The sequence below is a fragment of the Suricata suricatta genome, chromosome 8 (assembly GCF_006229205.1).
Source record: "Suricata suricatta isolate VVHF042 chromosome 8, meerkat_22Aug2017_6uvM2_HiC, whole genome shotgun sequence".
Classification (NCBI taxonomy): Eukaryota; Metazoa; Chordata; class Mammalia; order Carnivora; family Herpestidae; genus Suricata; species Suricata suricatta.
In genome coordinates, this window is record NC_043707.1 from 15,311,888 (window position 1) to 15,334,550 (window position 22,663).

Sequence of the window (22,663 nt, forward strand, 5' to 3'; positions counted from 1 at the left end):
CTCCAGGTAGGGACAGAACAGATGGGCCTCCCAAAGAGGCCCTAATCCCATTTACCCAAACAGCCCTCCACATAAGAGCATCTTAGATGACCTGACACAGCAGAACCTGAAGGCTTTTAACGTGCCCAGCCGATAAGGAGGGGAAAATCAATGTAAACGGATGATCCACCAGCAAGTGCCAGAAGGTCAGATCTCTCTCTTCCACTCTGGTCCAGGTCTGTGAAATGCCCCCATGCCACAGGAGCCTAGAGGCAACGGATGATCTCAAGCCAGAGCACAGTATTTTCAGATCTGATAGGAAGTCCAGCCCTGATTATTCAATGGTCTCCCTTCTTTTTTAATCTACCTCTTTCCCTGGGAAAACACTAATGCTCTGGGAGCTTTCCCCAGGCTCAGTCTCACAAGCCTTGTGTCCCAGGCTGGCTGCACTTCAAGTGTTTTAAAGTCAGAAGTCTCCCTGGACTCGCTAGCTGTTGGCTAATAGCTAATAATAGCGGTTATCAATTATTGAACACTTGAGAGCACGCCTGGCACTATGCTAAGCACTTTATGGACATTTAAACTCATATATCCTCACCACAACCATTGAAAGATGGAGACACTGAGGCACAAGCTACATCATCCAACATCACATAAAGGGGACCTGGTATGTCTGGCTTGAGAAACACAACCTTTACCACTAGGCTCAAGTGCTGAATCCACCTACACGAGGGCACCCAGGGTGAGCCCACCAACGGACGGGCCCTGAGCTCTGGAGTTACCACGCTGATCCCATAGGAGCAAGTTCTACCATGAGCCACTGAAAGAGAACAACTAATTGTCCCTGCCCAGTGCTCAGGAAGGGTGTCCTACCCTCTGCCCTCTCCCAACAAGCCCTGCCACCATGATCCAGGCAGTCAAGATGTCCTTGGGCTCAGCCTCACCAGAGATGCCCTAAAGTAGTGATATTTCAGTCCATCGACATGGTTCAAAGCTCCAGGTCTGAAATCAAAGCCCAACTCTGCCAGTGATTGTTGCTGACCCTGCTTGAAACCTTTATTTCCTCAACCGGCAAAATGGTTATCTGCCTCACAGAGCTGTTAAGGGTTCAGTCAGGTAATACAGACAAAGAGTACCCACGACACAGTGCCCCACTCCCCCAGAAAGCACTGACAGGACAGCTATCAGTCATTATTACTAACCAGATACCTGACAAAAACCTCTGCTTGTCCCATCTGAACAATGGGCCCCAGGCTTCAGGCTCTTCCAGACCCAGCCAGGATGCCTACCCCTGCCCTGAGTCACATGCTTGGGTCTTGTTCAATAACAGTCTCTTGAGAGGCGCCTGGGTGGCTCGGTCGGTTAGGTTAAGCAGCTTGATTTCGGCTCAGGTCATGATCTCACAGGTCTGGAGTTTGAGACCTGCACTGGGCTCTGTGCTGACAGGGTAGAGCCTGCACATGATTCTCTCTCTACCCTCTCTGGCCCTCTCCAGCTCATGCTCACTAGCTCTCTCTTTCTCACTCTCAAAATAAATAAATAAACTTAAAAGAAAAAGAAAAAGAATAGTCTCTTGAACCACAGCACTGATCCTGCTCAAATGCACCGTCTAGAAACACCTAGAGGGTGGAGTTCTCCACAGGATAAGACTTCCTTGTGATTGATGCTGAATAAAATCAAGCTGGATATTTGCTGTGCTCTATCTATGGCTACCACAAATCCAATGGTTACCCCTTGTCTCTAACGTGGGGCAAGCTTCCAGCCAGTTCCAGACTCCTTCCCCTACTTGTCCCAGATCTGTAGGTTTAAAAAAAAAAAAAAAAAACAAAACGGGATTTCTAGCTTGCTACTTATTTATACTAATTTAAAGGAACTGCCTTTCCAGCTGGGTCATCCCAACCACCTCTGACGTGGGCAGCCTCAGCACAATCTGGGCACCCTCAGAGCCAAATTTCATCAGCAACAAAGCACCATTATGTATTTGGTAGTACATTATAAAAGCTACAAATGTAGCTGTGTGAAATGGTTATCCTCATTTCATAGGAAAAGACATGGGGGCAAGCCAAGGTCAAGGAACTATCCAGGAAGGGAAAAACAGAAGCAGAGTAATGAAGAAGATGAGCTCCTGGAGCAGACAAACCTGGATGTGAACTACGGTGATGGCACCAATTGTGACTGTCAGCACTAACTTTAAAATGGGGCAGCTGCACCTCAAGTCAGAGTAAATGAGATAATCCATAGGAGATGTTCTGCCCGAAGTATTATTAACCTTTATCATAACTGCTGCTGTTATTGCAAAGTCAGTGACAGAATCAAGCCTCCCTGCTCCTAGAACAGTGCTCTTTTCAGTGGCCAGTGCAGCTCTTATAGGGGGTGAGGGCAGCTCAGGTAAGCAGGACTCTCCGGGTACCCACAGCAGCAACCTGTTCTCGCAGTGATTCTGCTCTCCTGCTTCAGCTAAGAGGCAAAATGAGTTGAACAGAGCAGAGCCAGGGATGAGGAGGGACACAGAGAAAGGAAAGGCAGAAAGAAAAAGAAAAAACAAACACATACACACACCACACACCCCTGGAAATCTCCTTTTAGCACAACTGTAATTTTGGGGTTTACCTGAAAGATGGATGCCAGTAACTGCTCAGTTTATGCTGGACTAGAATCAGCCTCCAGCTCTTCTCCTTCAACCTCGGCTCCAAATGATCCTGTCACCCTCTTTCTGCACATCAGCCCCAGCCTCCCCTCCCCCTTCACAGTGCCAGCCCTGGCTGCTGTTCCTGGGGATGGGCTTGGCTGCCTGCCTGGCCCCACGCCTGGAGCTGGCACTGCCGGCCAGGGGCGATCCAGAGGCTGTGGTCCCTGTGGATGCTCTGGCTCCAAAGAGGGATCAGGAGCTGATCTATCCTGTAGGCAGTTCTACGAAGCAAGATCAGGTAAGTCCCTTATCTACTGCTAAGACAGAAGGACCTGTTACGGAAGAGAATGACCATGACGGGCTAAACCACACGAAGACACAGGGTGTCTGGAGACAGGAAAAGGAGAGAGGTGTGCGAACTAGTGTTACCGAAAGAAAGGTGGAGGGCTGACTAAGGGGAAGTGATGTGTACGGAACACGGGGCTGCATGCTTCCTATGCATCATCGCCTTTGACCTCACAGCCACCTAGTTTGTCAGTTTTTACTGATGAAGAAACAGAGGTTTCTTAACTACTAAGCAGGGGACTAGGAAATAAAACCAGCCTGTCAGAGTCCAAAGTCTAGCCTGTGGGAAAGTTTCAGAGAAGTAGGTCTTATTTGGTCTTTAAATGACTGGAAACACCACATGGAAAGCAAAGAGTCAAAGGGCCAATCTGGTTGGTCCACGTGGAAAGGAGATTTAAAACATTTAGTAATAGTGGTATCTTTTAAATGACACATATGTACTGAGGGGTTTCACATTAACTGTCACATTTAACCCACTACAACCGTATGAGGAAGATACTATAATTCTTTTTACAGAGAGAACTAAAGAGTTTAAGGGATTTGGCCTGAAGTCCCAGAGCCAGTCTACAGAGGAAAGGATTCAAATGCAGGCAGTCTGAGTCTATACTCTCCATTCTTCAACACTGGCCTCACTACTATTCTCTCCTATGACGTGTTCCAAAGATACCTTTCTCCCAAGGAGATGGTACATTAGCAACACCTAAGCATACCAGAGATACAGAGTGAACTCCCAGGAAGCCTTGTTTCTGGTCTGGTGTCTCTAAGCATTGTGGGCCCTTAAACAAGTGACTTAACCTCGCTGAGTCTGTGTGATCCCAACATTAAAATGAGAGTCTAGACCTGTCCTTCCAAGTTTAATGTTCTGGGACCACCTTCACTTTTGGGCATGCAAAGAGGCTAAAGTTCTAAAATTGCAAGCCTGCTTAGTAAACAGCTCTCATATCTCTTGCCCAAGCCTATCAGACCTGAGGGAAAATAAGACAAGAAGTCCAAAAGGAGGAGAGAAAGCAGGGACTGCCCCAGTCTGAATAAGGGGTGAAAGATCATACTATTTTTGCAGGCCTGCCTCTCCTTAGTCATCTTAGTTTGATCTCTGGAGGGCCAGCAACAGGCCCTAGCATATGGAAAACAGACCAGAGCGAGCTGGCTCATTGCTGCGGCTGGTTGGGTCAGGGAGCCCCACTCAGAGAAATGTCGCATTGGCCACTAATGGGGAGTCTGTCACCCACCTTGTGAAATGAGGAGCTAAAAAACAGGAGGCAAATGCTGGCACCAAAAATCAGTGTCAACAGGCACTTGCGATCCACTTTGAGGCTTCCTTGAGACAAGGGACCCGTCTGATTCACCCGCCCCATTCTGTTCCCATCTAGTGTCTATTCAGAAGCAAGAAACCACTGACAAATGCTGGTGTTTCTATACAGTGACACTTAGAAACCCCTTTCCAACTTTCATCAGTCTGTGGAGCCAGCTGGGTGCATGTTTTTATATCTTACTATATATGCCAGACACCCAAAAGCCAGAAAACATGAGTACATGATTTCCTCAGACAGCTTTTCTCCAGCTGCCATGGGCTAATGTGCTGTACTGGCAGAAACCATCCCCCTTGGGAGTCCCAAAGGAAGACCACAAGAGCCTCTTGATCCCACCTGGCAGCTACAGATGCTGAATGACCTGAGAAAAAGACAGGAAATGGGTGGTGGCCATTTGTAAACTGCTTCCTAGAAAGTAAACTCGCAAAAATAACAAGGAGGTAACACTGAGTACTTTAAATGCAGAGTCGCCTGCTGTCACTTGGAACTTGGGCCTTACAAGATCACCTCTGGAGATTAGGTCTTACCCAGAGCTACTTGGGAGGGAAAGCTGTTCCCCCTGCCAAAGCAAACGAGACCCGTCTGCTGCTATTTTCATGCTTTTAAAAGACTTTTTGTCCTAAAAAGTACTACAGCAGCAAGCTAAGACAGTACTTCCAGTTAGGGTTGGTTAGGAACACAGGACTTTCTACATCAACAAATCTCAAAAGCGCAAATGAAAAGTTTTACAAAGGCAGCGGGGGGAGGTCTTTAAAAAAAAACAACAAACCACTGATTATATTTCTATAAAATAATCTTAGGTCACATGACTAAGACCAGCCAGGTTTCCACAGAGTAATTTTCTTTTCTTTTTAAAGTGTTCTCACTGTTCCTTACCTTGCATATTTCAAATATACTGGATTAAGATACATATCCAATTGAGGCCAGAGGACTGAGGCCAGTACTGGCTGGCTCGAATACCACTTGCCAAATACAACTGAGCCAACACACGCATGTACTATAAACTTTCCAAATACCAAATAATGAAGCATTTTTGGTCTCTGAGTTCCAGTAATAAGCTACATGTTTAATCCCATATTACTCAAAATAACCAAAAAAGGGCCATGTCATTTTACTGACCCACACTTGGAGTCTTTCTGCTGTCACTATTAATCAGGACCGACCAGACTACCTACTTACTAATGTACAAAGTGGGCATCATTAGGGGGGCACCAGCTTTCTAGGTTGACTACTCTGTTCTCCACAAGCTTTCTCAGATTCCTTCCTGGTTTAAGACCCGAGGGCTGTCTTGGATCTGTTCTGTGGCACCATAATAAAAATGGCACGCCTGCTGCACTCTTCATCTCTGGCTTTATGCTTACTGCTTGTTTTCTTTCTTAGGATGCAGCAGCCTCATTAGGTCCTGCTGAAGGTAAACCACTGACTGGGCACTAGCTCCTAGCTTCTAGTTAACATACGGGTACCAGCCACCCTAGAGGCTTACCTGCTTGTAGTGGATTAGTCCTCAAACACCCAATTACCACATCACCTGTTCACTTTTCAGTCTCTTCTGAGGAATTCAGTAGTCACAAACTGAAAAATAGTTAGAGATCAGCTTTGGGTTTTGCCTCTAAGTAAAAGAAACCAAGAAAGGAAACTGTGAAATGAGTCGAAAGATGAGGAAGGAACCCAATATAAAGATGATAAATGACTGCATCCAAACGTCTTAAAGGGGCACCAGAATTACCACAAATGTATAGATGTGGTTTCTAGAGCCACATTTCCTCTAAGAAGGCCTCAGGTTCATCATGTGGTAACTAATCAATCTCCTAAATGTCTGCTAATTCTTAAAAAATAAAAAATAAAAAATAAATCCGAATCCATTAAGGCCACATTTATCAGTTTTCTCCTAGAGGCCCATGATGGAAGCTGACTGCTAATGCACAGTAGACGGGAAGAGGCAAAGGGAGAGAAGAAAGAACTGTATAATAAAAGAATATCTGTTTTCAACCACATCAGTAAACTGGTCAGAGAAGTGAAGCCACTAAGGCTTTCCTTCCTGCTGCCAAGTTCAAAAGTATTACATAGTTACTCTGCAAAGTTTAGAAAATAGAGAAGCACAAAGATAAAAAAAAAAAGTCCTCTAGAGCCCATCACTTACAATTAATATCTGAGTATATTCTTTTTAGTGTTTTATATGAGCACATATGGATGGCACACATAAAATACATGCATGTCCATATTATGCACGTGGAACTTTCAAACAAAAGTGGGGTCATACTGTACATTCTATTTTGCAATCTTTTCTGTTGAACATTTTTTCATATAAATCTTGTGCTCTCATCAACTGCTTTTAAGGAGCAGCAATTCAATGACAGTATTGGTATCAGCACTGACACACTAGTTATGTCATGTTACCCAGAGACTATTTATAGCCTACTATTCATTCTGTCAAAAACTTGGTGTTATACTGCAAAGGGTGTGCAAAAAAAAGAAAAAAAAAAGGTCGAGAGGGTACCTGGGTGGCTCAGTTAAGTGTCCGACTTCAGCTCAGGTCATGATCTCATGGTTCATGGGTTTGAGCCCCATGTCAGGCTCTGTGCCGACAACTTGGAGCCTGCTTCAGATTCTGTGTCTCCCTCTCTCTGCCTGTCCCCCACCTGTGCTCGGTCTCTCTCTCAAAAATAAACATTTAAAAATTTTTAAAAAAAGGTTGAGATTCTCTGTTGAAACATATTTAATATTCAGATAAATTCCATTCCTGGAATGGAAGTACCATAATAGCCTGATCTATGTCTTACTGTTGGACATTTAGCTTGCTTCCAATAGTTCACTATTATAAATAATACTGATAATAAACAGAACAGGCAGTTAAAAACACATTTATAATTACTTCCTGAGAATAAATTCCTATAAGTGGAACCAACAGATCAAAGGATATGCAAAATATATATACACATGTATGTATACACACACACACACACACACACACACACACACACACACATAATTTCAATCTGAATTCCAAAGAATGTCAACTTGTAGAATGGGAATGTGTTATTTCTCCCAACATTATCTTGTGGTATTTGCCAACTAATTCATCTTTTTAAAAATTCTTACCAAAAACACATTAAGATATTGTTATCTAAAGGAAAATATCAAACCACCATAGGAGAATGGAAACAGGTAAAGATCACTTACTTCACCATAAGTCATATCAAAAAGGCTGACAAATCCAACGATTCTGGCTTCAAGGATTTCAAGACAGTGTTGTTAAATGATAGGGGACAGAAATAAGATGACTCGTAAGGACACCTTTTAATTCTATCTAAATTTTCCCAACTAGGGGCACTTGGGTGGCTCAGTCAGTTAAGTGTCCGACTTAGGCTCCGGTCATGATCTCATGGTTCGTGAGTTTGAGCCCCACTTTGGGCTCTTTGCTGACCACTCAGAGCCTGGAGTCTGTTTCAGATTCTGTGTCTCCCTCTCTCTCTGCTCCTCCTTACCTCAAGCTCTGTCTCTGACTAATAAATAAACATTTTAAAAAATAAATAAAAAATAAAATTCCCAACTATTTGTTCAAAAGAAAATCAATCTTTCCCCACCCCCTACCAAAAAGAAGGGGGGGGGTGTGCAGAAGAAGAAAATGCCCATCTTAAGGCCTAGTGAATAACAGTCCCTGTACCATAGATTTAGCATCAGACGTAGAAGGATCTGGCCTATAGACTACCCAGAAGCTGAGGAATTGAGGCTTGTTCGAAACAGAACTGTGGGATCCCTGGAAATGGTTAACAGGCTGGATTTAAGCCTATAGAGTTATTATGTGAGCTTTCTAACTTCAGCCTGGATCAAACAGTATTGTTGTGTGCAGCAAAGACTTGTCTGCTTTTCCAGCACCGAGGCTCTTCATCAGGTGATTACCCAGTTTTCACTAGAAGATCCTTCTCCTGAACTCTTAGCCACATAGTTCGGTGGCCAAGAGTTCACTCAAGAGTTGGGTGGGGTTCATAATGGACTATGTGACTCAGGCCCATCAGAGCCTCACATGCTCCTGGCTTCAACTGACTGGGTTAGGGTTATGCAAGTGACTTAAGCAGACAGTGAATCTTAGCATAGAAGGTATGGGAAGTTGGAGGGGCTGTAGTCATGTCGCCAAAAAGAGCCACCAAAGAAAATAATAATGCCTACCAAAGAGTCGCTGTGAGGATTAAATGGTCTTTTCATATCAAATGGTTCTCAACCCATATGTATGTAGGACCCAAGAATGAAATCACTGCCAAGAGACAAGGATAAAATAAGTTTTCAAGGCATTCTCTGCACCCAGAATCCAACTGTACTATCTAAAGTCAGATCAAAGCCTGAAATCTGTCATATGAGCCAAAAAATTCTTTTGCATACACGGGATGTCAGGTTTTCTATCACAAGAGAAAGAGCCTCTACCAACACACTGCGATGTTACTCAAATCTCTTCTACTCACAGAGCAAAGAAAGAAGGTCTGAGGCCTAGGCTCTCTGACTTATCATCCAGGACCAATTTTCTAGGCCAAAATTTCAACCCAATACATCAAAGGAATCCCTTACTGAACACCAGGACCAATAATCCCAAACTCCAGCACACTGTAAAACTCTGTTACAAGTAGGTGGGCCACTAGGATGCCCTTATTAAGTCGATGTTACTAATGAGCAAAAGAAACTTTCCAACTACAATTTTTACAATCTTAGGCCTCCTTTAAGCAGACAGGCCACAGAGCACTTAACAGCTGCTTTATTCTGCTGTGTACACTTTCTGTCATCTTCATGTTCCCAAGGAGGAACCGCCTCCCAGCACTCAGACACCACGTGAAAAGCTGTAAAGCAAGAGCTCCTGGAAGTCTTCCTCTGTACAGTAACAACATGATCAATCTTCCAGCTGAAATAGGTATTTCATCTAAACCACATCCTATGAAACTGAAAGACCAGATCTGACCAGAATTTGGCTGCCCTCTGGTTTCAGTTACTAGTGCTGAAACCATTTCTCTTTGGTTTCAAGCACTGAAGAACCTATTTAGAAAGTATTCAGATTTTTTGAGATTGAGCCCCATGTTGTACTCTATGCCAGGCCTGGAGCCTGTTTAAGATTCTCTCTCTCCTGGGATGCCTGGATGGCTCATTCAGTTAAGCATCCAACTCTTGATTTCAGCTCAGGACATGATTTCAAGGTTAGTAAGTTGGAGCCCCACATGGGGCTGTGTGCTGATAGTATGGAGCCTGCTTGGGATTCTCTCTCTCTGCCTCTCTCTCTCTCTCAAAATGGATAAAATAAACTTAAAGAAAAAAAAAAGATTCAGGACTCTTGGGTGGCTCAGTCAGTTGGCATCCAACTTCGGCTCAGGTCATGATCTCGTGGTTCACGAGTTCAAGCCCCATGTTGGGCTCTATGCTAACAGCTCAGAGCCTGGAGCCTGCTTCGGATTCTGTGTCTCCCCCTCTCTCTCTGCCCCTCCCGCTTATGCTCTCTCTGTGTCTCAAAAATAAATAAAACATTAAAAAAAATTTTTTTAAAGAAAGAAAGAAAGAATTCAGGTTTTAAAAACTGTGACAGGAAATGCTCATGTTTGTGTGTCTTTATTGGAAATATATTGGGAGGAGGAGCCAAGATGGCGAAGAGGAAGGGAGCTCTGTAAACTTCGTCCGCCCCATCTATCGAACTGAGAAGGACATTACTCTCATCTGCAAGAGCGGAAGGAGAAAATACAGACTCCAGAAAGAAGACCTCAAAGATGCCTGAGTGAGTGAGTGCAAACTGGGGAGATTGGAAAAGGGGCCAGCCTGAAAAGGGCAGGGGAGGTGGGAGCCCCAGCCCAATACAGGGAAAGCATGCGGAGCGCCTGAGAGACAAAGGGAAGAGAAAGAGAAACTGAACACGCTCATAGTACTGTCTCTGGGGAAGAGATAAAGAACGTTTAACCCCGCACGGAGAGAAAAACTCTCACTCCATATATAACCGCTGGGCAGCGCGAATCCCAAACCAAGGTGGCACAAGGGAAATACATTCCCTACAGGTTGAAACTTGAGGCCCCAAGGTTTGGGTTTTTTGGGTTGGTTTTTTTTTTTTCCAGTTACTTATTTCACAGATCTGCACTCAAATGGCATGAAGCCAAAGTATTCATTAACACCTGTAAAGATAAGCAGATAATTAAATCAAAATAGAGCTCTATATCTGATGGCTGGCATCACAGTATCAGAGGCTTGGCAAAGACAGACCTTTGATGATTCCAGCTCAGTTCTTGCCCATTTCCTGCCCATATTCACCTGCTAAAATTGCCGCCACCAAATGGCCACTGCAAAGCTGTCTATCAAAACTCTGCCCTAATAGCTAGGCCCTATTTTCATAAAACCGATTATGAGAAAACCCTAAAATAAAGCAGCAGTACCATAAGCTCTTTTGGTCATCAGTATCACTGAAAATCTGATAGGACAGCCTTGGACCCAGAATAATCTGTACATACATACACATACTCACATGCAAATTTTGCACTCAATGACTGGGGTCTATGTCATGGAAGTTTTTCAGAAATGCATCAGGATTTTACTACACTGCAACCACATTCATTCCGTTCACCCCAAAAAACCCATTTCAGATACTGCAGCTCCTACAGCTGCCCCCAGTACAGTCTCACGCCTTTGGATAAAGGCAGGACATGCTCCGCACACGGATGACTGAGTCTGTACAGTTCAGCTCTATCTGCGCCCCCACACATACTTAACCACCTGTGCCTCAGTTTTCTCATCTGGAAACTAGGAAAACCAAAGGGTCAACAGTGAAGAATAAATGGCTCCTTCACATCGGGGGGGGGGGGGGGGGGGGTTAGTTCTAATGCTGAGATGCCTTTACTGTCCGACCAACCTCAAGTGCCATCTCTATTAGATCCAACACACTATTTCTTCGCAGTACATTCCACTCTCTGAAACTGTTTACTTATCTGTTGTCTGCTCCCACTACTAGAAGGCAAATGTCACAGGAGCAGGGATTTTACCTTATTCACCCCTTTCTCCTGTGCACCTAAGCCATGTCACATAAACAAGGGTCTGATAGTATCTGTTGAGTGAATAATCATCACTGACATCTACTCAGCACGTCTATACAAGGCACTCACTAGTCTATGTCCTTTAAGTGTATTAACTCATGATCAAATAAATGAGGAGTCTAATACACTTAGCACTGTCTCTAGCACAAGTTACAACTCAATAATTGGTAGCCATTTATACCAATTCTAATTGTATGATGAAGTTACCAAATACTCAAAGGGGATTAAGCCTTAAGTATATAGAACTTCACCTCTCCAGAGCGGCTTCCTAAGGTCCAACTTCTCCTGGACTCCTCTCCTCCCAGGACTCCATTACCTCCAGAGAGAAGAGAGAGGAGGATGGTCCCCTTGTTCCGTTTATTCCCTACCTCATCATTTCTCAGATAATATAATACAAACCCAGCTTCTCAGCCAGCCTATACCACTCTCCACAGGCCACAAGCTAATTTTCACCTCAAACTCAGCAAGGGCCAAAGTTAAAGCTGAAATAGAAACATGTTTATCCTACTGTGTCTCTTTTTGACATGCACCCCAGGCCCTTGGAAAAAACTCACATTAATGATGGATATAGGTATCACTCCACTCTTTCCTTTTAGTAAGGGAGAAAGTCCAAAGAGTTCATTCAAGCCACTGTCACGTGGCACTCTAGGAAGCTCCAAGGGTTTGCCAATCAGGTGAACTCCAGGAAAAAGCCTTCTGGTGCTGGTCTGAACTGCATCTTCTCTATCTCAGTAAACTAAGTCATCACATATTAAGGTGTTTGGAGAGGCAAGAGCAAAAACCAGCGGTTTTCTTGAATACTGCATATTGAACATGAAGGACTCACAGCCATTTTTATTTTTACACAGTGCTATTCCACTGTTATATTTACTAAAATTCACTTGATGACATAGTGGCTTTTAATTCTGAGGGCTGGAGCGTACACGTCATGTCATCAAAGATAAGAGACATGGACCATCAAGATCCTCCATCTCGTTAGAACCACAGGGGACAATGGACTATGTTTCATATGACAGCAAGAAAAGAAAGGCCAAGAATGTAAGTCCTAGTCAGGGCCTTCAAAGCCAGATGCACTTGCCAAGAAAGCAAAGGGCAGATCCACCTCCGCTGGCTGGCAGGCCAGCCCACACATTCTCCTCAACCACGCGGAACCGCTAGCTTTTGCTCTCCCCGCCCCTGGGCCCAGTTATGATATTTGGGTAGCAACACCAGTGACTTTTCTAGGAGAGTGTTTTATAAAAATAGAGCTTCCAATTTTAGGTCTAAAATTGAAAAGAAAAATAGCCAGAATTAGAAGTTTGTTTTAACACAATACGTTGACAATTACAAGTTGAAGCGCTGGTAGCTGAGGATGGGGATCACACCACCACATGACTTCTCAGTGAGTCACAAAAAACAGTACCGGCTTGTTGAACAGTGGACACCCACCAGTAATAAGAGTCACGGAGCCCGCTGTGTCGGATGACGGAAAACCAAACCGATACTCCTGCATTTGCTTCAGCAGCGGCAGGATGGACACAAATGAATGGCAGCAGCAATTTACAAGGCAGAAATGTTCATACCCCTTTTCTGAGGCTAGTCAAAGAAAAAATGTTTGAAACCCTGAATATGACTCATTTTTCAAAAGTTAAATCAGTTTAACAAGGAAAACAGCCCTCTACGCTATTTAATAAATCACTAACTGAAACATTTCTGGATATCTAATAGCCATTCTTGATTAACATACCTTTGTGTCAAAGCAAAGGCCAAGTGCAGGCATTTCACAGCAAGCTGCTACCCTTTCAGTTATGAGAATCACTCTGGTGGAACTAGATGGGAACGACGAGAATTAATCTTCAGGCCTAGATGGAGACTGTCTTGATAATAAGACAATAAAGACCTCCCCAAAGGGCTTCTGGGTGCCATAAATTATATAACAAATCCACTTCTGCCAGGCAGTCAGGATTAACTCCTATTCACCCAGGGCACTACTACTCAGTATCACCAACCGGCTTATCAAACTGAAACAGCCACCGCCCACCACTGCTCTGCGAAAGGGACAGCAGGTTCCTCGCTGCCCATCAGTCGGCTAACACCAACCACTCACTGCAAGGGAAATCAACCGAACAGTCTTAAAAACAAATGTGATGCTTGATTCTTACAGGCCATAAGCTTTTTTTTAATCCAGAAAGAAAAGTATTTCATTGGTTTCTCCTCCAGTCAGTTCTCCTGACTGAATTTTAAAATACAGCCTATGATGACATTTTATTTTAATAGACAATTTATTATTTCTATTATGCGAAGCTTGAACGCATTACATACCCTTTACTCCTATAGAACATAAACATTCATGGCGCCCAAGCAGATAGTCGTAAATAAAAAGTGCACAGAAGAGAAAGGGTGTTATTATTTCAGAGGTTACGTCTTAGATTACAAGTTCTAAGAAGGCAGAGAGTGTGCCTGGTACAGTGAAGAGAGCTAACTGGCACCTAACAAACATCTTCTAAAGAGTAAGCACCTACTTTGTACCAAGCCTACAGCACAAATCTACCTACATGCATGCTACTAGCTCGTTTTACACAATCACATCCACAAATGCTTACATGAGTTTTACAATGTACTATCCCATCATTTTCAAAACATTTTTACACATATGAACTAATCCAATAATCATACCCTAAGAGGTAGGTATTCTCATCACCATTTTATAGATGAGAAAACTAAAGCAAAGAAAATACCAATAACTTACATAAGGGCACATATCTAGCAAGTGGCAAAGCTAAAATTCAAACCCATGTTTTTACTATTTTTCACAATTAGGGATAATACTTTTCAAACCCATAGTTGTTTTTTTTTTCCTTTTATTTTCTTTCAGAGTTTATTGTCAAGTTGGTTTCCATATAACTCCCAGTGCTCATCCCAACAAGTGCCCATCAACCCCCTTTTCCTCTCCCCCTCCCCCATCAGCCCTCAGTTTGTTCCCAGTATTCAAGTATTCTCTCACTGTTTGCCTCCCTCCCTTTCCCCAACTCTTTTTCTCCCTTCCCCTCTCCCATGGACCTCTGTTAAGTTTCTCCCGTTCTTCTTATGAGTTAAAGCATATGGTATCTGTCCTTCTCTGCCTGACATATTTCACTTAGCATGGCACCCTCAAGATCCATCCATGTTGCTATGAATGGCCAGATTTCATTCTTTCTCATTGCCATGTAGTATTCCTTGTATATATAAACCACATCTTCTTGATCCATTCATCAGTTGATGGACATTTAGGCTCTTTCCATGATTTAGCTATTGTTGAAAGTGCTGCTATGAACACTGGGGCACAATGTTTATCCCTTGGGTAAATCCCTAGTAGTGCTATTGCTGGGGCATAGAAACCCACAGTTTTAAAAATATGGATGTAAACTAACTCCACCAAAAACCACACTAAAGTAGAGTAGTTTTGGGGGGTGCCTAGCTGGCTGGGTAGGTAAAACATGTGACTCCTGATTTCATTGTTATAAGTTCAAGCCCCAAGTTGGGTATAAAGATTACTTAAAAATAACAATCCTTAGGGGTGCCTGGATGGCTCAGTCAGTTAAGTGTCCAACTCTTGATTTTGGCTCAGGTCATAATCTCACAGTCATGAAATTGAGCCCCAATATTGAGCTTTGCACTGCATGGAGCCTGCTTGGATTCTCTCTCTCTCCCCCCGCTCCCATATGTGTGCTCTTTCTCACCTCTTTTTCAAATAAAATAAAATAAAATCTTAAAAATTGTGTGGGGGCGCCTGGGTGGTTCAGTCGGTTGAGCCTCCGACTTCACCTCAGGTCATGATCTCAAGTTCGTGGGTTCAAGCTCTGTGCTGACAGCTCAGAGCCTGGAGCCTGCTTCGGATTCTGTATTTCCTTCTTTCTCGCCCCCCTGCCTCGTGCTCTGTCTCTGTCTCAAAAATAAATAAAACATTAAAAAAATTAAAAATTTTTAAATAAAATGAATAGTTTTCTTGTGTAGTATATATAAACTTTCAGTTACTGTGAAATGAGAGATGGAACTAGATCAGTGTCTTCCACTTTAACTGTAGCCTTCAGTGAGAACACTACTTCTTCACCAAATACACATATGTAAAATACACGTATAACTCAAAAGTTTCATGAAGCAATATTTAGCGTACCCTCACTTCTAGGACACACTCCAATTTTTTTCTTTTAATTTGGTTTTTAATTACTGGTTATAACTCACTAACTAGGTATGACCCATAGAGAGAAAATCTCAAGATCAAACTTACAGGTTCCCTCCAATAGCCTCATTGTGCCAGACAGAATATGAGGTCTTTTAGAGTCATAACAGTAGTTAATCCCCATATCTACCCTGCGAGGTTGGTATTGCTGATACACTGAAATAATCTCAGGAAAAAAACCACTTTACTCAAATCTCTATACTGTGGCACCGAGAAGCTCACCAAATAGTCCATCTGCTCCCCCAGTTTCCCAGGCTCTTTTCAGTGAGATGGGGAAATGTGTCTATTTCTGGCCAATGAGCTATAGGCAGATGTGATTCTCATTGTTTCTAAGACTAAGCACTAAGCTGGCAGGTGACATCTCAGCCATGTTTTCCTCTGCCATGGTGACCAAGACAGTACACAACAATGGAATCTTCATTAGCCTGGGCCTCTGAGTAACTATATGGAATAGGGCACCCTTCAGCCCACTGACCCACGCAGGGCATCCAAGAAATAAAGTTTCAGCAGATTAAGCCAGACATTGTAACTCCTTACTCTTGAGTATCTACCCATCCTCAGTAATTCTACAGTTCAGGTCCCTGACATCTTTACTGGAGAACTGTCACAAATAGTTTCCCTACTTCTGGGATTGCTCCCTCCAACCTCTTTCACACAGTCACTGGAATGATCGTTTACACACACACACACATACACACACACAACTTGAGTATGTTGCGTCCCTACTCAAAATTATTTAATAGTTCCCCTTCACCTACAAAAGACAATCCCAAACTCAATAAGGCATACAAAGAAACTCCTCTGAGTTTGGCCTCAACTACTGTCATTCTCCCCATTTCATTTATTCGCCATCCCTCAGGAATAAACACCTGCCATTTCCCAAAATGCCATGGCTTCTCATGCTTCTACAGTTTTAGATGTTCTGTTACCTCTACTGAATGCCACCTTACTCTCTAGTCTGTGTCTGTCAAGCTCACCTGAGACTTTCACCTCCCACAGGACTCCTTTCCTGATTCCTCCAAGCTGACCTAGAGCCTCTGCCCCTCCACATCTTCATTTAGAGCACTGCTATTTTTTGGCAATGGTTTTACTAAAATTTTCTAATTGTTATTCTCGTTTCCTACCACATCATAAGGTCCTTAAAAACAATATCCACAGAAGGCAGTCAATTGTATTGACATGAATAACTGGCAATAAACACACACACCACGTATCCCATCCCAGGATCAGTCCTTAAGAAAAATTCAAATTACATACACTTCATTTTGAATATAATGGAGGCCAAAATTTTCTAGGTTATAAGACTAGTTTTGAGTTTCAGAAATTCCCTATGAATGATCCACATTCCGTCTGGGAAAGCTTGTCCCTTGCTCATATATGTCTAATTGGAAAAGTACATAGGATGGCTCTTCTTAGAATATCTTGAATATGTTTGGAAACCAAAGTGCTATTAACAGTGTGTTTTTAAAAGTTTTGTTCTGTTGAGCTGCTATTGTAATCAAAAGCTCTTTTGCTTAAGTGGGCTGAGTCAGAAGCACTAAATGCTGGAGACCTGCAGAATCTGGTGTTGAGTGAGTCAACTTAAGCATTGTATGCAAATGGTAAAGCTACAAATCAGACAGAGGGGGAAGTTAGGCCAAACTACACAGAGGAAAGGAAAAACTATATCCTTCCAAATGGGGAAAAGGCAACTGGTAAGATTTTTACCTGTTGCATAACATTTTATTATCTTTTTACTAGGTCAAGCAGTGGTTTTTCAGCTACAAACTATGACTAGAGAGATTTAAATTTAAGAGTTAAAGTCCTCAATTTTTTTTTTACTTAAAGTTATCACGAAAGTTCTAATTTCCTACAAGATTAAAATGTTAGTCTCCCATGAGAACACCAGAATAAGTGGTCTTATTCCAGTAAGTGCTGCAACCATGGAAGAATGACTTGAAAGGTTTTGAACTCTACCATTGTTTGTACATCTTTCATTCTGACTCTAAATTACATTTTATCTTCTTAAATGTGTGATCTTGAATGCTTATACTTCTGTGGAGATTATACTACCAAGGAGATAATTATTTGTACGACTGGGAAAGAACAGTCTTTCATGTGGCTCTCATCTTTAAAGGCCCAACGACTCAGCTGCCCACAAGAAATCTTAACCAAGACTCATTGATCCAATGGCAATTTTCCAAGACGAGAAGGAAATAAACAACCTCACTCTAGCTTTGCAAATCCTAGTCTATAGACCAAGGGCAAATGTCACAACCCCTCTCCATCCCCTTCCAGAATTTCCCCAGACTCATCAGCAATTAGCTATAAATAATGACTAAACTCCATGCCAAGGGAAATGGACTCTGGAAGACATCTACCCAGAGTAAGGCAGTCTTGTGAATCTGCACAAAGGACGAATGTCATACATGTCATTAAACAGATTTTAGTGGAAAAAAATGATGTTTTCATCCTGCAAAATATAGGCCCGAGTAAAGGCTTTTTTCCTTTCCTAATGTGCCAAATACCACAAGTCACCTCTTCTCTCAGGAGACAAAACAGTATGAATGACAAAACCAATATTACCAAAGTATTGAGGGCTTGTGGCTTGGAACATTAGATTTACCTCAGTTGGGAAATATCTGAAGAGTTTCTCATTATGAAATCAAGTAGAAATTCTGTATTAAATAAATGAAGGAAGAAAATAATCTTGAGCTACATCGTGTCACCATCGTACTCAAGTTTTACCTCATTTTCACTAGATAACACATGGCACAGAAAAATAATAGACGTGGAACCATCTTTATAGCAATTATTTTAAATTATAATTTGGAACATTAAACTATTTATTACATGGAACTTCACCAGATGCATGGGCCTTTGTGCTGAAGTAATTATTGAACAGTATCACTTGTAGAACGTAGGCCAACAAGCAAAGTAGATAATGAAAAAGGACAGTGTGAAGATACACAGAAAAAGTCAAGGGAACACAGGTAATGAAGATTAAAAAAAAGAAATAAAACCTCAAGAAACCATAGACTACATCTGAAAGCAACTTTCTTAGCTCCTATTACACAATCGAGATTTCAGTTTTATTCTGGGGTTTTACTTACAAAGAAAGCACCTCCCACAATACTTTTTTTTTTTTTTTTTTTTTTTTACCACTGCTCATCTTACTTCTCAAGACCCCCATCATGTTGAGTTATGAGCAATAGGGCAAAAGTGAAATGAAATTTTAAATAATGCTTGCTTCAGTGTTTAACTTGATTTTAGGGCATGTGTCACACTATACCTTTAAAGAAGTTAAAGTAAGGAGTAAAGTACCAGACATTAAAACAGGGCACAGCCTCAGCCTTCCAGAACCTAGAATACCTGCACTAGCATGCATTCAAGAGAGAGGGCTGGCAACCAATCAATAAAAAAAGCGAGAAAGAACATGAGGGTTGGCTTTTTCTTCCTTCCCAACAGAATAGGTCAGAAACCTAAGCTGCTTCTATAGGGAGTACCAACCCCAAAAAGTGAAAGGAACAAAAGATCAATCCAGGTTGTAGGAAAACTGCTTAAAGTGAAAGAAGAAGCATTACTACTCATTTTTCATTCTTTAAAAAAAAAAAAAACAAAAAAACACCCCTACTAACATCTACAATTTTTTAAATTCTACACAACCTACTTCTGGGTATCTTCACCATGAATCCAGAAATAGAAACTTGTCAATTTGCTTGAGTGAGGCAAGTCTTTAAATCCACTCAAATTTGGACCTGCTCTGCTGTGTCCCCAAAAGGACTTCATGAAGGTAGAGCACTAGAACAGAATTAATGAACCTCAGAAATTACAAATTTCAGCCTTTCCTAGAAAGTCTTTATGATCTTACATATCCATTTACTGTCAACTATTGTCCACACAATATTTTTCTTAAAAGCTTAAAAAAATCTTAAGCAACACTATCCATGAAGTCATAGGTCTGACATGCTAGTTTTGTTTTCATTAATACACAGTAAAATACAGAACTAGTAAACAAAAAGAACTCATCCGTGTACCACCAAAAATCATCTTATGTACCACCAACAGTATAAAAAAAACACTCTGGCATGCTCATTTCAGCAGCATATACACTAAAAATGTAACCAAAGCCACACTTAGAGAAATAGTGATTTCATCTCAAATCCTATGTGTCACAGTTAAGGAAACAGACTCAAAGAGGGCCTGTAACTTGCCCAAAGACACAGAGTTTGGTGGTAGAGCCCAGATTAGGATCTAGACTGTCCAGTGGTGGTCCCACCAGAGTATATCTCCCCATGGGTGAGCTACAAGGAGAATCAGAGACCTGGCTTTAGGGGAGTTCACCAACAACTGAACCTCAAGCAGCTTGGTAAGCCTTTTGCCAGTGTATCTGGGCTTTTCACGGTCTCTGAGAAGCACTCAAACAACATGATACTTGGCAGCTGAGTCTCAAAGGTTTTTCTGGACTGGGTCAAACAGATTTGCTGTTTCCTTCCCAAAGTCTCATGTGGTTATGCCCAACTCATTGCACCTCAAGGCACACTGCAAAGGATAAATATGTCTCCTGAATCAGTTTCCCATTGTTTTGGTTTAACAGTACCTTTGCTATTGAGTCGCACTGCCCATTGCTAGACTCCTGCATGCTCTATAGTTTCAGGAAGATTTTCCATCTCTCAGTTTTAGGCCAGCTCTGGAAACAGGCTCGAAGTTTCCATCACAGTCACTCCTATACTTCCCAGATACCCAGAGCAGGTTTTATTTTCAAGTGATAGATAACCTGTCTACTGTACGCCCAGCAATGTTTTATATGCTGTCCCATAGGTCTTCCTATAAAAGGAAGTAAAATGACTTGGGACTCCTGGCCCCTTGGGACTTGCCAACCCAGGTGAGCTTAGCTCTGTATGCACATAGCTAATAATAGCAGATGTTCTTAGATGTTTATATACATGCCAGGCACTGTGCCATTCCTTTAAATGGACTGTCTTACTAAATCCTTACAAGTATTTGCTGTGATTATCCTCCCTTTATATGTGAAAAAAATCAAAATGAGACTTTGAGACGTTAAGTGGCTTATCCAAGATCAAAATTTAAGTAGGTGGTAAAGTTCAGACTAAAACCCAGACTAGTCTGATGCTCTTAAACAGTGCACTATGTACACCTGAATCTGGAAGAAAACATGAATTTTGTGTAGTTGATTTCTTATTAAGGGAGCTCATTTCTTGCACTAGGGAAGTCTAGAGCTAGGGCACCTGTTAAGTCCAAGAAACTGTAACGTATTCTGGGAATGCCATTTCATACTGATCAAGGGAGAAGTCTGTTCTTTTGTAATCTGAAGCTATTCAATTCGTACTTTCCTGACCAAAAACTCCATCAAATTAACAGTAAATGCATATTTGTTACCTATGACCGAAATTAACTTTAGGTAGCCTTCTGTAGGTAACATCTACTTATGGGATGCAAAGCTGGATTATTAGTGTAGAACAGAAAATATATTTGGTCTTTGTCCCCAGTTTGTGCCAGAGCTCCTAAAGCTCTTGGTATGTCCTTACAGACAGAAGTGTCCTTTGTTATTCATAAGGATCTCTCTGAGAGTGCCCTCGGACCACACTGGAACTTACGCTGAGGTGATTCAGGGTAGACTCTTAGATAGCTTCAAGAGAGAGGCTGGCCCCACCAGAAAGAGCAGGCACAAGATTAAAAGGATGGAACTTTCAGCCTCATTTCCAGACCACAGGGAAGGGGCGCAAAGGGTGGCTGGAGTTTAATCACCAGGCTGATGATTCAATCAGTTATGTGTACATCAAGGAACCTCCACAGAATCTAAAACCAGGAGCTCCAGGGTTGGTGAACACACTGACATGCTGGGAGGCAGGCATACCCAGGGGGCCATGGAAGCTGTACCAATTCAGATCTTGTCCTAGGCCACTCTTCCAACTGGCTGTTACGGAGTTATATCCTTTATAATGAAACTATAATCCTAAATACACTTTCCCTAGTCCTATGAGTCTTATGTTCTGTCAATTATTGAACCTGGGAGAGGGAGGTTGTGAGGAACCCCAAATTTTTAGCCTGCCAGGCAGAAATGCAGGTACCTTGGGGCTACCTGACACTTGTGGCTGGTATCTGAAGTGGGGCAATCTTATGAGACTGAGCCATTAACTTCTGGGGTATGCACTAAATCTGGGCAGTTTGTGTCAGAATTGAATTGTTGGACACTCAGGTGTTGTCAGAGAATTGTTGTTGGAACATAATTATAACCTCAGAGAAAGAGGTTTACATTAAAACCAATCTAACTGGTGCTCAGAAGCCACTTCCCTACTTGATCGAAGCATCAAATCTACAGCTGTCACCAATTCAGAGCACTGCTTGCCACTTTCGGTGCAAGTAGAAAATCCGGCTCCATGGCCAGATCCACACAGTACCTGGTAGAAAAAAATTTGTTTTAAAACAAGAAAGCTTATGGACTAATTTGACCTGCTAAAGAAAACATGGAATGTTGTAGAAATTGACGCCAAAAATGATTATTCTTTAATAATTTTAGTTGTGATTTATTCCACATTTATTATAGTCTCCATGAGAGATCACAAATTACCTCAATAGTTTATATTAACTGTTCCCTCTGGATAGTAGACAATGTTAAATGACAATTACTGCACCTAATATTTGCTCCATTTGTACTTTTACCCAAACTCTAATGTGACCAGATACATTACATACCTCTTGTTTACCAGCTTCTAATTTGTCAAAAGTAAAATCAAAAGAGACAGAGATCTCAAAAAACTTAGGCCAGCACTCAGTAAGCAATCTTTAAGACTAATCTGGTCAAACCACATATTGCATCCCTGCATTCACCCCTCCCGGTCAGATATATACTTTCCAGTAATGGGAGAGAACACTTGTGGTCAGAGGCCTGGTCAGGCCTCCTGGATTACCCAATTCTACAGGTTCCCTGTCCTGTGTGAACAGTGTTCCCTGAAGTTAGGCAATCTTGCGGGCCTGCTCCTTCCCTACGCACTCTTCCCCCAGCAAGTGCCATTGGTAGCATTTTCTACCCTTTCCCAGTTGGACCACTGATGGGTCTTTCTCTTTCACCCTCTACACCCAGTCCACACCACCACCACCACCTCCCCAAAGGCCTGCTCTCCGACACACCCTCTTCCCCCACCACTGAACCCAC

General features: G+C 42.3%; 1 protein-coding gene across 14 annotated transcripts in view; it reads right to left on the bottom strand.

The window, feature by feature from the left end:
* DCUN1D3 (defective in cullin neddylation 1 domain containing 3) overlaps window positions 1-22,663 on the bottom strand; it is a 38,955-nt gene that overhangs the window by 9,371 nt on the left and 6,921 nt on the right. For 7 of the 14 annotated variants that reach the window (XM_029949696.1, XM_029949703.1, XM_029949701.1 and 4 more), the window contains one exon: window positions 5,747-5,835. The exons of 4 other annotated variants lie outside the window; for them this stretch is intronic. The gene's annotated coding sequence lies outside the window, so the exon portion shown is untranslated. 3 more of the 14 variants (XM_029949704.1, XM_029949707.1, XM_029949706.1) reach the window with 3 other exon arrangements.